The sequence below is a fragment of the Heterocephalus glaber genome, unplaced genomic scaffold (assembly GCF_053883595.1).
Source record: "Heterocephalus glaber isolate CG9 unplaced genomic scaffold, H.glaber_assembly_v1.0 deba00000943, whole genome shotgun sequence".
NCBI lineage: Eukaryota > Metazoa > Chordata > Mammalia > Rodentia > Bathyergidae > Heterocephalus > Heterocephalus glaber.
This window is the reverse complement of record NW_028258175.1, coordinates 5,719,654-5,733,101: the sequence shown is the minus strand read 5'-3', so window position 1 is coordinate 5,733,101 and position 13,448 is coordinate 5,719,654. Positions and strand designations below refer to the sequence as shown.

At 38.7% G+C, this 13,448-nt stretch overlaps 1 protein-coding gene across 5 annotated transcripts in view; it reads left to right on the top strand.

Moving 5' to 3' along the window:
- Positions 1–13,448, top strand: part of Prkcb (protein kinase C beta) — a 312,724-nt gene that overhangs the window by 115,501 nt on the left and 183,775 nt on the right. The gene's annotated exons all lie outside the window — the stretch shown is intronic.

The window sequence follows — 13,448 nt, the reverse complement described above, 5'->3', positions numbered from 1 at the left end:
TTAAATTTTATTTAATTAACTTAGATTTACAAAGCCCCATGTGGCAAGTAGTTACAATGTTGAACAGCACAAATTTAGGCAACAGGCAGCCAGTGAATGTGTTGGACTGGGGAACAGCACAAAAGCTGGGTCTTCAGAGGATAGATTTTCTAGGACTGTGCAGTAGGGTGGAAGAAGTAGGTGGGAGTATCATTGACATTTATTAGGCATTTATTGTGCCCATACACTGTGCTAAGATAAACTCATCGAATTCTCACGATTCTGTGAGAAAAACTACTGTCATTCATTATCTCTATTTTATACACTAGGAAATTGAGACACAGCAAGGTCAACGGGCCTTTCCAGGTCACAGAGCTAAGAAACAGTTGCTGCTGTTCCAGGCAGTTTGGCTGCAGGGCTCTACCACAGGCCTCTCCACTGTGGAGGAAAGTAAATGAACCTGCCTTGAGAGCGTACTTTGTACTGAGCCCTTGGCCGTGTATCCACACGTGATGTTGTGTTTAGATTTCTTAATTATGTGACACTGCCAGTCTTATCTCCTCTATGGTTATGGAAACTTTGGCTCACAGAGATGAGATATCAAGGCAGGCTGATCAGTCTCGGGGGAGATCAGTTAAGGCTCCCTTTCAAAACTCCATCTCTGAGTCGTTGAGGGCAGCTAAGGTGGAATTAGTGGGGAATGTACAGGAGGGTATGGTATAAAAGATGTTGCGAAGGAAGAATCAGTGGGATTTGGCAAATAACTGAATGACGGGGGTGAGGAGGCAGGGGAGGATTTCTTCTGGAACAGTGCGGTGAGTGACAAATACAAATGCACTGTGCAAGTGGAGTGTGGGCTCCACAGGAAGGGAGCCTGGGTTCAGCGTCACCACTGACAAGCGGAAGGACCTCAGGCAAACGGCACCTTTCTGAGCATTAGCATCCCTGCTGATAGAATGAGGATCACAGCACCTTCCTCAGAGGGTTGTGATGAGGCTCAGGTTAAACCTCCAGCGGAAAAGCCCTTTGAGGCTCCAGTAGCGTGGCCACATAACTCACTCTTAATGACAGTGAAGCCAGGAGCTTTGTGGAAATGGTGACCAGACCTTTCCGCATTCCATCGTGGAGACAGTTCCCAGAAGCAGTTAGCAGAGCTGCACTTCATCCTGGGCACTAAGCTGAATGCAGATAGGTCTGCGGGTCAGCTTTGACCAAGGAGGAAAGAAAGCTCCTCTCCATCCATGGCAAAACAAAATCTCATGCTGGTGGCACCAACTCGGACGCCCCTTCCCACCAATCATTTTCTCATTTGATCTTCATAGCATCCCTATAGGACTAAATGCTATTATTTCCATTTTTGGAGGAGGAAAGTTAGGCTCAGAGAGGTGTAGTAACTGGGTCAATCCTTCATCTTATATAAGATGTGATTAAAATACAGTAAAAATAAGTAAAAGATACATTGCTATTAATCCACCTCAAAATACTCCCCTAGCTTCAAACCCACTTATCCCAACATTCTTGCCAGTTTCTGAAGTAGTTATAGAAGTCCCTTTTGTGAATGTCTTTAATTGCACTGTTGTGGAGTGGCTGCTTTGATATCCTGAATCAATTCCGATGTTTACCTTGCATCATCATGATCACTTTGGGGACTAGCCAGAAATTGCAGAGTGCCAGATCTGATAAATTAGGTGGACAAAAACATACCTTAATGTCTTTATGAGCCTGCTTTTCCATTTCATGGCACTCAGCAGCAGCAGTTATGCCATTTTTTATTATACCTCATAAATAAATTCATGAAAGAGGACTTCCAGAACTGCTTTAGAAAGAAAGTGGCAAGAACAATGGGATAAGTATGTTTGAAGGGAGGAAGAATATTTTGAGGGGCACTAGTGGCAATGTGTCTTTTCTATAATACATTTAAAAACCATTTAAACATCCAGTGTAGCTTCTGATCATTCCCTGTAAGGGGTAAAACAAAGGTTCAAACCAAGGTCCACCTAAGTGCAGGTAGTTGACCAATAACTCCTGCAGATGACGGACCTCTCCCGCCAATGCTGGAAGGTTTATGGTATCCTAAGAGAGATGAAACCCTAGGAAAATGCCAAGGGCTCTTCTCTTTGTTATTTCTCCCACCAAAGATACCTGTAGCTACTTCTGGAATTTCTACGTCAGGTTGATATGGATTTAGGGGCAAAAACTGTTCCCCAAGGATGTTTGTCTGTCAGACATGTAATCTGATGACTTTATTTAGTCCTCTTTGGAATGCAATAAATATATTTTTCGTTAAGAGTGGAGAGTTTGGAGAGTGTGAAGCAGAATTAGGGTCTCAATTCTTTCTTGGGGCAGGTACCCAAGGGAGGGCCCTTGAAACTGTCTCCTGGGTTTTTGACTACCAGTAGTTTATCTGTTGTTTCTGGGATCAATCACGTATTCTGATCATTGATTGGTATATTAGTTTCCTGATGCTGCTATAAAAATTCAAACAAGTATAGGTGCCAATAATGTATTGCAGTTCTGGAGACCAGGATTCTGAGAATGGGTCTTCTGGGGTTAAAACCAAGGTGTCAGCAGGACTGCATTCCTTGCAGAGACTCTAGGGGACACACAGATCCTCACCTTTCCCAGCTTCCAGAGGCACCTGCACTCCTTGGCTTGTGTTCTCTTCCACTATAGCATCACTCCACCCTCTGCTTTGCCAGCAGGTCTCATTGTCTGATGCCGACCCTCCTGCCTCCCTCTTTGTAAGGATCTGAATGGTTACACTGGGTCTACACCAATAATTCAACCCAGTTTCACCATGTCGTCATCCTCAATCACCTCTGCAAAGTCCAGTTTGCCCTGCAAAGTAACAGTCACAGATTCCAAGGATTAGGACATGGATATATTTGGGGTGGTGGGCATTATTCTGTCTACACAGCTGGCATGGGACCTTCAGAGCTTCTTTCTATCTAATAAGGGAGGAGTGGGTAAAGATAGAGCTTGGGACCTCTTTCTCATTCTTGGCTGGGGCTGAATAGCATTTCCCCCTTTTAAGCAGGCCATGTTTCCATCTCCCTACCTGCCCCTGACATTTTCATTACTCACCTGGCCCTCTGGCATTTGAGACCCTGTTGTGTAGCCCCACTAAATCCTGTCTGTAGAAGGGTTCAGAGGGCTCCAGGCTGCAGGTGTTCAAACCCTGGAGAGAAGGAGTAATTAAATAAACCATGAAAGGTCCAGGGTTGTTGGCTCTTACAGATACTTGTGTGAAAACAGGACTTGGTACAGTTTTCAGCAGCTCCGTAAATGTTGCCTTATCGTTGAGAAAAGCTAATCTTACCCTGAATTGCCAAACAGAAATGAGGGGGTGTTTATTTGTATCACAAAAGGATGTAGTTTGTTTCTTAAAATAGCCAGGCCTACTTCTTTCTTTGAAGTGTTTTAGTTAATGGGGAATTTGACTTGCACAACTTTTCAGAAACATGCCCTGTGGGTGAATTACCTGCCCAGAAACTCACCAGCTTCCAAAGACTTCCCAGCTGCTCTGTAGTGTACACATAAGGGTGGTCAGGTTACTTGGCCTGTTGACTCCTTCTCAGTGGAGATGGATTAGTTATTGGTGTGGATAGTTGGAAAGCTACCTCAAGAGACCTTATCAATGGTCCATGTGCTATGGCCATGGATAGTGGTTTCACCAGGTGGACCAGCCAGGAGGTATATCTGTCACAAAGTTGGTAATGTTTTTTTCTCTTTCTTCTATTTTCTGTCAAGATGACATTCATTCTTTAGTTCACTCACACACCAAGCACTTTTTACTATTAATTATATGCCAGGACTTGTGGGAGACATTAGAAAATGAAAAATACTTCTACCCCCAAATGGATAAGTATAAATAAGATCATAACTGATATTTTAGAAGTTCTGAAGAACAAAGCAACTACTTGAATATGGGGGAAAGCTTTTCTAAATAGTTCTAGGTCAAGGAAGAAATTTAAACCTTAATAATGGACCACTTAGAAACTTAAAACAATAATGACACTAAATGTAAAACACAAAATGTAGCCAAAATTGTACTTAAAAGAAAGACTTTTAGCCTTAAAATCTTTAAATTTTTAATGAGGAGGAATTGGAATAAATTAATGGAACTGTTACTTCAAGCAGCTTTAAAAATGGCTGCACATGATAGCAGCAGATATTTGTTGAATACTCATGGTATAGTAGGCACAGTTCTGTGTGTGAATTAACTCATTTAATTCTAACAATACCACAATATTGGAACTATTATTATCACTCTCATTTTTCAGAGAAGAAATTGAAGCAGAAAGAGATAAGATAATGTATTCAAATATTATAGTTTGCAATTATGAATGTAGAATCCAAACTTGGCCACCTGACTCTAGAATTCATATTCTTAATCAGTAAGCAATACAAATACAAGTAAGTAATGCTAATGCAGATATGTTGGGGAGGCTAGCAAAAGGAGGAATTAATAAAGTAGGAGAAAACTTAGTGTAATTGATAAATACATCCATGATTTGCTTTTTGAAATAATAGAGCAATAAAATAGACAATAAAGAAGATAAACTTCTGAAAAAAAATGAAGAGATTACTTAACAATATTATACAGGGAAAGAGCAAATACTTAATATCATCCTAGATAAGATGAGCAGTGTGAGCATATTGGGAAGAACACTATACAGGGGTCCAAGGAAAACATAAATTACAAAAGTTAGTTTGAGGAGAGATGAAAAATCATCTGTGAGGTCAAAAGGTAGACAGTGGGGAAGAGGTAAACCTGGGGAAAGCCCAGGAATGGAGCTTTCCCTGCTGTCATTCCTTTATTTCACATTTCTCAGAAAGTTCTAAGTGTGGAAATAAGATAAGGGGAAAGCGAGACATACGTGTCAGAAAGGAAAGAAGAAAATATCATTTGGCACAATATAATGTTCTCTCTGGAAAACGCACAAAAAACTATTGAGAGCTTGTATTGTTTAGGATTCTCTAGAGAAACCAATTCAGTAGAATACACACACACACACATAATATATATATAATATATATGATATATATCATATATATTATATATATATGTGTGAATTATTTCAGAGGGTTTATTAGGCAGGCTTACAGAATCAGACATAGGGGAGTCCACTGTGACCATGTGTGTGCTGGAGAACCAGAGAACCCAGTAGCTGCTCAGTCCAAGAAACCAGAAGCCTCAGAAAAAGAGAAATTAAGTCTATGGGAACAGTTCAAGATCGAAGGCCTGGGGACGCTGTACCACCTCTTCTAGTTCAGAGGAGGAGGCTTCCAGGCTGTCATACCACTGCTCCCAGCAAAGAGGAGGAGGCTTCTGGGCTATACCACCGCTCCCAGCACAGAGGGGGAGGCTTCAGGGCCACCATACCACCACTCCCAGCACAGAGGAGGTGAGCTGCATAGGCACCAGCAGCACATCCCCAACCCCAAAATGAGAAGACACGGAAACAAACCTCAAAACCAGACTTGCAGATCACCTACAGCAACTCCAAAGGGAAATGAGATGAAACACTCTGATACTCAGCCACCTGGACTCCCTGAACTGGCAACGAAAGGGGACCTGGAAAAAAATGAAATCAGAAATAATTTCTCAGATAAAAGCAGAGATTGTGCCCATAGTGCAAGACATGATTGATAAATCTAGAGCAGACACAGGTAAAAAAAATAGATGAGCTGACATGATGGAATCCCAACATAGGAAACAAATGGAATCCATAAAACAGATGCAAACAGATTTCCAGGAGATTAAAAACTCCATTGAAAATCTACGCAGCAGAATGAGCCAATGTGAAGACAGAATTTCAGATATAGAAGATAGGATTGCAATCAGTGACCAGGAAAAGAAAAATTTCTTTAAAATAGTAAGGGACCATGAGAAATCAATCCAGCAGCTGCTGGATGATGCAAAGAAGAATAACATAAGACTGATGAGAGTCAATGAGGAAATAGGAGAGGGTGCAGATGACATAAAAAACTGTTCATAGAAGTGATGGCAGAAAACTTCCCTAGCAGGGGAAAAGAACTTGGCATACAGATTAGTGAGGAATATAGGACTTCAACTAGCCTTGATCAAAAAAAAAAATCTACACATAGGCATATAATAGTTAAGATTCCAGAAACCCAACAGAAGAACAAAATACTACATGCAGTTAGAGAAAAGAAAAAATCACATACAAAGGAAAGCCCATTAGAATCATAGCAGACGTCTCACCACAAAACCCTCAAGTTAAGAGCTTGAAGTGATGTATTACAAGCCCTAAAGGAAAACAGCCTCCAACCCAGATTGATGTACCCTGCAAAATGATCTTTCAAAATTGATGGAGAAATAAGATACTTTCATGACAAAGAGCACCTTAGGAACTTCATGAATACCAAACCAGCACTCCAAAAAATTTTAGACAATATCCTAGGAAAAGACAGTGGGGATCACAACCCCAGGAAGCCCGCCAGAATGAATCCATTGGGGATGACAAAAAAATTAAACACAAAGGGGGAGAATCCAACAAAAAGAAAAAGTCACGACAATGATAAGTCAATATGTACCAGTTATAACCATCAATGTTAATGGTCTCAATTCACCAATCAAAAGAAATAGACTGGCAGAATGGGTCAAGAAGCAAGATCGAACAATATGCTGTATACAAGAAACACTTAATTCAAAAAGAAACTCATAGACTGAAAGTTAAAGGGTGAAAAACAATATTCCATGTGACAGTAATCCAAAAAAAAGCAGGAGTAGCTGTCCTCTTTGCAGATCAAGTGGATTTCAAACCAACACTGATTAAGAGAGACAAAGAAGAACACTACATCCTTGTAAAGGGAACAATCCAACAGGAAGAGATGACAATCATAAACATATATGCACCAATACTAGTGCACCCAACTATATAAAACAAATATTAACGGACATGAAAAATCAAATAAGCACTAATACAATAGTAGTGGGGGACCTCAATACCCCACTGTCACAAATAGATAGATCAACTAGACAAAAAACAAGCACTGAAATACTAGAATTCAATCAAACTCTTGAACAAATGAACTTAACAGATGTTTACACAGTGTTCCACCCTACAGAATCAGAATACACATTCTTTTCAGCTGCACACGGGTTGTTCTCTAACATAGACCACATACTTGCTCATAGAGCATGTTTAAGTAAGTGCAAAGGAATTGAAGTTATCACCTGTATATTATCAGACCATAGTGCAATGAAATTGGAGATCAACAGCAAAAGAAACCACAAACATTTCATAAACACATGGAAATTGAACAACACACTTCTGAATAACCAATGAGTCACAGAGGAAATTGAAAAAGAAGTCAGACAGTTCCTTCAATTAAATGACAATGACAGTACAACATATCAGAATCTAAGGGACACAATGAAAGCAGTCTTACAAGGGAAATTTATAGCAGTGAATAGTCATATTAGGAAAACAGAGCAAGCCCAATTAAACAACCTAATGCTGAACCTCAGGCTTCTAGAAAAAGAAGAGCAGGACAAACCCAAAGCTCATACAAGGGAGAAAATTATAATGATCAGAGGAGAAATCAATGCAATGGAGACTAAGAGAACGATACAGAAAATCAATGAAACCAAGAGTTGCTTCTTTGAAAGAATCAACAAAATTGACAAACCCTTAGCCAAACTTATCAGGAAAAGGAAAGGCCCAAATCCATGCAATTAGAAATGAAAAGGATGAAATTAGAATGGGCCCACCAGAAATCCAGAGGATCATCAATACCTATTTCGAGAAGCTATACACCAATAAGATGGAAAACATAGAAGAAATGGACAGATTCCTAGATACATATGAATTACCAAAGTTGAACGAAGAAGACCTAAAAATTCTAAACAACACAATATCAATCAATGAAATTGAAAACATAATTAAAAACTTACCAACTAAGAAAAGCCCAGGTCCTGCTGGCTTCACTGCTCAATTCTACAAGACATTTAGAGAGGAACTACTGCCACTACTATTTAAACTCTTCAATGAAATTGAAAGGGAAGCAATACTCCCAAATTCATTCCTGGAAGCAAGCATCACCTTGATCCCCAAAGCAGAGAAAGACCCAACCGAAAAAGAGAACTATAGGCTAATCTCACTAATGAACATGGATGCAAAAATCCTTAATAAGATACTGGCAAACAGAATGCAGAAGATCATCAAGAAGATCATACACCCTGACCAAGTGACCTGGGATTCATCCCAGGGATGCAGGGATAGTTCAACATACGCAAATCAATCAATGTAATATACTATATCAATATAGCCAAGGACAAAAACCATGAGATCATCTCAGTAGATGCAGAAAAAGCATTTGACAAAATCAAACATGTATTTATGATAAAACCCTACAAAAAATTGGAATAAGACGGTCTGTACCTCAATCTGATAGAAGCCATCTATGAAAAAATCAACAGCTAATATCATACTAAATGATCAAAAACTGAATTCCTTCTCATTGAAATCAGGAACAAGACAAGGATGTCCACTATCCATACTCCTGTTCAAGATAGTCTTGGAAACATTAGCCATGGCAATTAGACAAGAGAAAGAAATAAAAGGAATAAAGATAGGAAATGAAGAAGTGAAACTGTCGTTATTTGCAGATGACATGATACTCTATATAGAAGACACCAAGAACTCCACCCAAAGTCTTCTAAATTTTATAACCAAATTCAGTGAATTAGCTGGCTACAAGGTCAACACACAAAAATCAATAACTTTCCTCTACACGAACAACAGACTCACTGAGCGAGAAATAGGGCAAACAATTCCTTTCACAATAGCATCCAAAAAACTGAAATACCTAGGAATCAACCTAACAAAAGAAATCAAAAACCTCTTCTCTGAAAACTATAGCACTCTGAAAAGAGAGATTGAAGATACATCAGAAAGTGGAAAGACATCCCCTGCTTCTTGTTAGGAAGGATCAACATAGTGAAAATGGCCATACTTCCAAAACTGCTATATAGATTCAATGCAATCCCAATTGAAATCTCAGCAGCAGACTTCATGGACATTGAGAAAAGAATCCAAAAATTCATTTGGAACAAGAAGAGGCCCAGAATAGCAAAAGCAATTCTAGACAACAGAGGCATGGCAGGGGGTATCACAATCCCCAACATGAAGCAATACTACAAAGCTACTGTGAGAAAAAAAGCATGGTATTGGCAAAGAAACAGACCCGAGGAACAGTGGAACAGATTAGAAGATGCAGAAACAATTCCAGACGCACTCAGCCACCTCATCTTCGACAAAGGAGCCAAACACCCTCACTGGAGGAAAGATAGCCTCTTTAATAAATGGTGCTGGAAAAATTGGGTTTCAACTTGCCAAAGATTAAAACTAGACCTATATCTCTCACCATGCACTAAACTAAAATCGAAATGGATGAAAGATCTAAATATTAAAACAGAAACACTGAACTGGTTGGAACAGAGGTTAGGTAGAGCTCTTGAAGACATTGGTGCAGGAAAGATTTCATGAACAAAACCTCAGTTGCCTGTGAATTAGCACAAACAATCAACAAATGGGATCTCTTCTTACTGCACAGCAAGAGAAACCACCAACAGAATGAAGAGACAAAATTTTCACCTGCTGTTCCTCAGATAAAGGTGTACTGTCTAGAATCTATAAAGAATTTTAAAAAATCAGACCTTCCCAATTTAAAGATGCAATCTAAAACTGGGCATCTGAGATGAACAGACATTTCTCAAAGAAGTAGAAATAGCAAATAAACATATGAAAAAATGTTCAACATCACTGGTCATTCGAGAGGTGCAAATGAAAACAATGCTGAGATTCCACCTCACCCCAGAAAGAATGGCTGCTATCATGAAATCAACCAATAACAAATGCTGGCGGGGCTGTGGGGAAGGAGGAACCCTGCTCCACTGCTGGTGGGAGTGTAGACTGGTGCAACCACTGTGGAAATCAGTATGGAGATACCTCAAAGAACTAGGACTGGAAGTCCCATTTGACCCCGCTATTCCACTGCTGGGGATCTTCCCCAAAGAATTAAAAGAATCATACCACAGTGATATATGTGCACTCATGTTCATAGCGGCACAATGTATAATAGCTAAAACTTGGAAACAGCCCAAATGCCCATCAACTGGGGACTGGATAAAGAAAATGTGGGTTTTTTTTTTAATAAAATGGAGTACTACTCAGCCATAAAAAAGAGAAATTAGAGATATTTATAGCTAAATGGATGCACATTGAGGCGGTACTCTTAAGTGAAATAAATAGTACACACGTGTAAATATTGAATAGTTTCTCTAGTGTGAGAAACTGAAAGTGTAAATGAGGCCTAAAAGGTATAATAGATAATGTGAAATAGGAAGAAAAGGGGCAAAGGGGAAGGGGAAGTGGGAGGGGTAGGGGAAAGGAAAGAAGGGAATGGAATTAATATGAGAAAATGAAAAAAAGGAAACAAAGTCTTTGTAAATAGGGAGCGATGGAGGGGTTGAAGGGAGGGCAGGGGAAGGGGGAAAAAATTAGAACCAAGAGAGATTATGTAAAGGTGCAAATTTCCAATGATGAATGTCATTATACTGTATACCTGAAATGTACCAATAAAATTAAATTTTAAAAATCAAAGGCCTAGAAGCTCCCTGGGGAGTTGCTTGTGTGAATCTGTTGGAAGACTGAAAAACCTGGAGTCTGATGTCCGCAGGTAACGACAGCAAGAGGCGCCCCCAGTCAAGCTGAATGAAGCTCTTCAAAATGAGCCACTGCCTTCTTCTCTCCCTTTTATTGCATCCTGAGCACAAGCCTATTGGTTGGTGTCACCCACAACCAGGGTGGGTCTTCCCCTCAGTTTGCTGGCCTACACGCCTGTCATCCAGGGGCTCACCCCATAGACACTCCCGTAACTGTGTTTACTAATCTGCTAGGTGTTTTGTAACCAAGTCAGGTTGACATATCAGGATGAATGGTCACAGAGCTAAAGAATGCTTACAAAGTAAATATACTGAAATTCTATAGCTTCCTTATTTGACCAGTTGGAAAGCAGAATAGGAAAAATGTCAAGTTCGCAATAGCATTAAAAAAAAGAATCCCTTAGATTGTACTAAATGAGAAATATGCAGGAAATTCTTAGAGAAAAGTAATGACTCTATTGAGGGTTATAAAATAAGATTTTCAACAAGGGAAAAATCAATTCCTGATGGAATTACACATTGTTGTAAAAATATCAGTTATCTTGAATTTTATTTCTAAATTAAAGACCATTTCAATCAAGATCCTCGTGTTGTTTGGATGGCAGGGACTGATTAAATACAATTTCAATAAAAATTCCATTGGTATTTAAAAAATCTTGATAAAGTGATTCTAAAGTTCACTTGGAAGAATAAATATGCAGTGATAGCCAAGAAAGTGTTTGAAAATAAGGATAATGAGGGGAGAACTTGCCCTGCCAAGATATAACATATTATAAAGCTACTATAATTACAACCCCTATTGCTCTACTTCAAGGCAGATCAGTGGAACAAAACAGAAGGCCCCAAGACAGGCTCCAGTGTATACAATTATCGAACATATAATAAAGTTGGCATTTGAAATCCATGGGGAAGGGATAAATTATTCAATCAAGATTGCTGGGACAATTGGTTACCTATTTGGAAGAAAATGGCAAGTTAGATTCTCATTTCACATCAGATTCCAAGAAATTACATATGAATTAAAGAGGAAATGATCCCATATAAAAGAAAAAGTGGAATAATATTTATATTATTTATATGACTTTGGGACATGAAGAAGGGCTTTTGAAGTATAGTTGGATTAAGTTTTCTCTGTCTAGTTTTTAATGTAGTGATTTAAAAATTATTTCTGTTCTTTTTCATCCTTAACTGTTAACACACAGTTAAACTTACAGTGTTTTATATGTAGTTTTTTATAGTCTATGATCTCTTAAGGAATATAAGACTCAGCACATTTCAGTTTTATAGCCCTCTTCCACTCCACATCTTATAGCTCAAATTTTTTCTTTTAGTTTATTTCTTTGTCTCTCTCTCTCTTTTAAAATTTTATATTTATGGAAAATATTGAAATGTGTAAAAATAGATTTATATAATGAACCTGTTTGTTTCCTTCACTCAGGTTCAGTAACAACTTAGCATGATCAAAATTTTTCATCAACAGCCCTCACTAGCGTACTGAATTATTCTGACTTGAATTCTTGTATTCATAAAGATTTAAGTTGTATCTTCAATGATAAGAATTCTATTTTAAAAAGTGCAGTGCCATTTTCATGCCAAAAAATCTATTGCCTAACATCAATAATTCTTTAATATCATAAAAACTGTATCCATTTCCCTGGTACGTACCCTCTTATTATTTTATTTTTTATTAAAAAATTTTCATTGGTACTTATTAGTAGTACATAATGATTACGTTCCTTTTGGGGAGTTGGCACATGTGCATAGCAAAGTTTAATTTATTTTTCAACTCCTTCCTTTTCCTCCCTCCACCTTCTTCCCATCTCCTGATCCCTTTCCATTTGAGAAAGATCTATCTCCCTACTTCCTATTATCTATCTTTTATTTTGCTCTTTATAGTTCAGATTTCTCATATAAGAGAGATCACGTGCTATTTAAGGTTGTGTGTCCGATTTATTTCACTTAAGCTTATGGTCTCAATGTGCATTCATTTTCCTAAAGATGACTTGTTTCTTTTTGTCAGAGTAGTGCTCCATTTTGTGTAAATAGAACATTTTCTTTATCCATTCATTTGTTGATGGACATATAAGACCTCATAACTACTACTGGTTTATTCAAATTAGGAGTCAAGTAAGGTCCACAGAGTCATTTGTTGACATGTTTCTTAAATTTCATTGACTATGCCTCTCCTCTTATTCCCCCACCCTCTTGCAGTTTATCTGTTGAAGAAATCATGTTGGTTGCTTTCTTGTGTCTATATTCTGAGGTTTTGGGGGTGAGCGTGTTTGGAGATTACCTCCTTGTGATGAAAGTTAGTATATTTCTCTGCCACATGTATTTTCTGTAAATCTGTAGTTGTATGGAGAGATTTGACCCAGTTTAGACTGGATCATTTGGCAGGAGTACTTCAGAGATGGTGGTGTGGGCTTGTGTGAAGGCATGCAGTATCTTCGGGGGATGTCAGCAGCTACTGATGATTGTGGTTCTGATCCATTGTCTCCCTAGGGATGGCTGGAAGGTTTCCTGTTCTATTTTAATTTACTAAACATGTTCTTTAGCAAGGTTCTGAGCTGGTCCCCAAACTCTGGTGTCTGTCCTCTAATAACCAACAGTCTAGAGATTGTAAAAGGAAGTTTGAACAACAATAACTGTAACAGAAGATTGAACAACAAAAGTAGTTTTATTTTGTATATATTCCCTGACTGTCCCTTTGTCCAGCTGACAAAATCCTCCAGTAGTGAAACCACACCATAGATAAATGTGTACATTTATATGT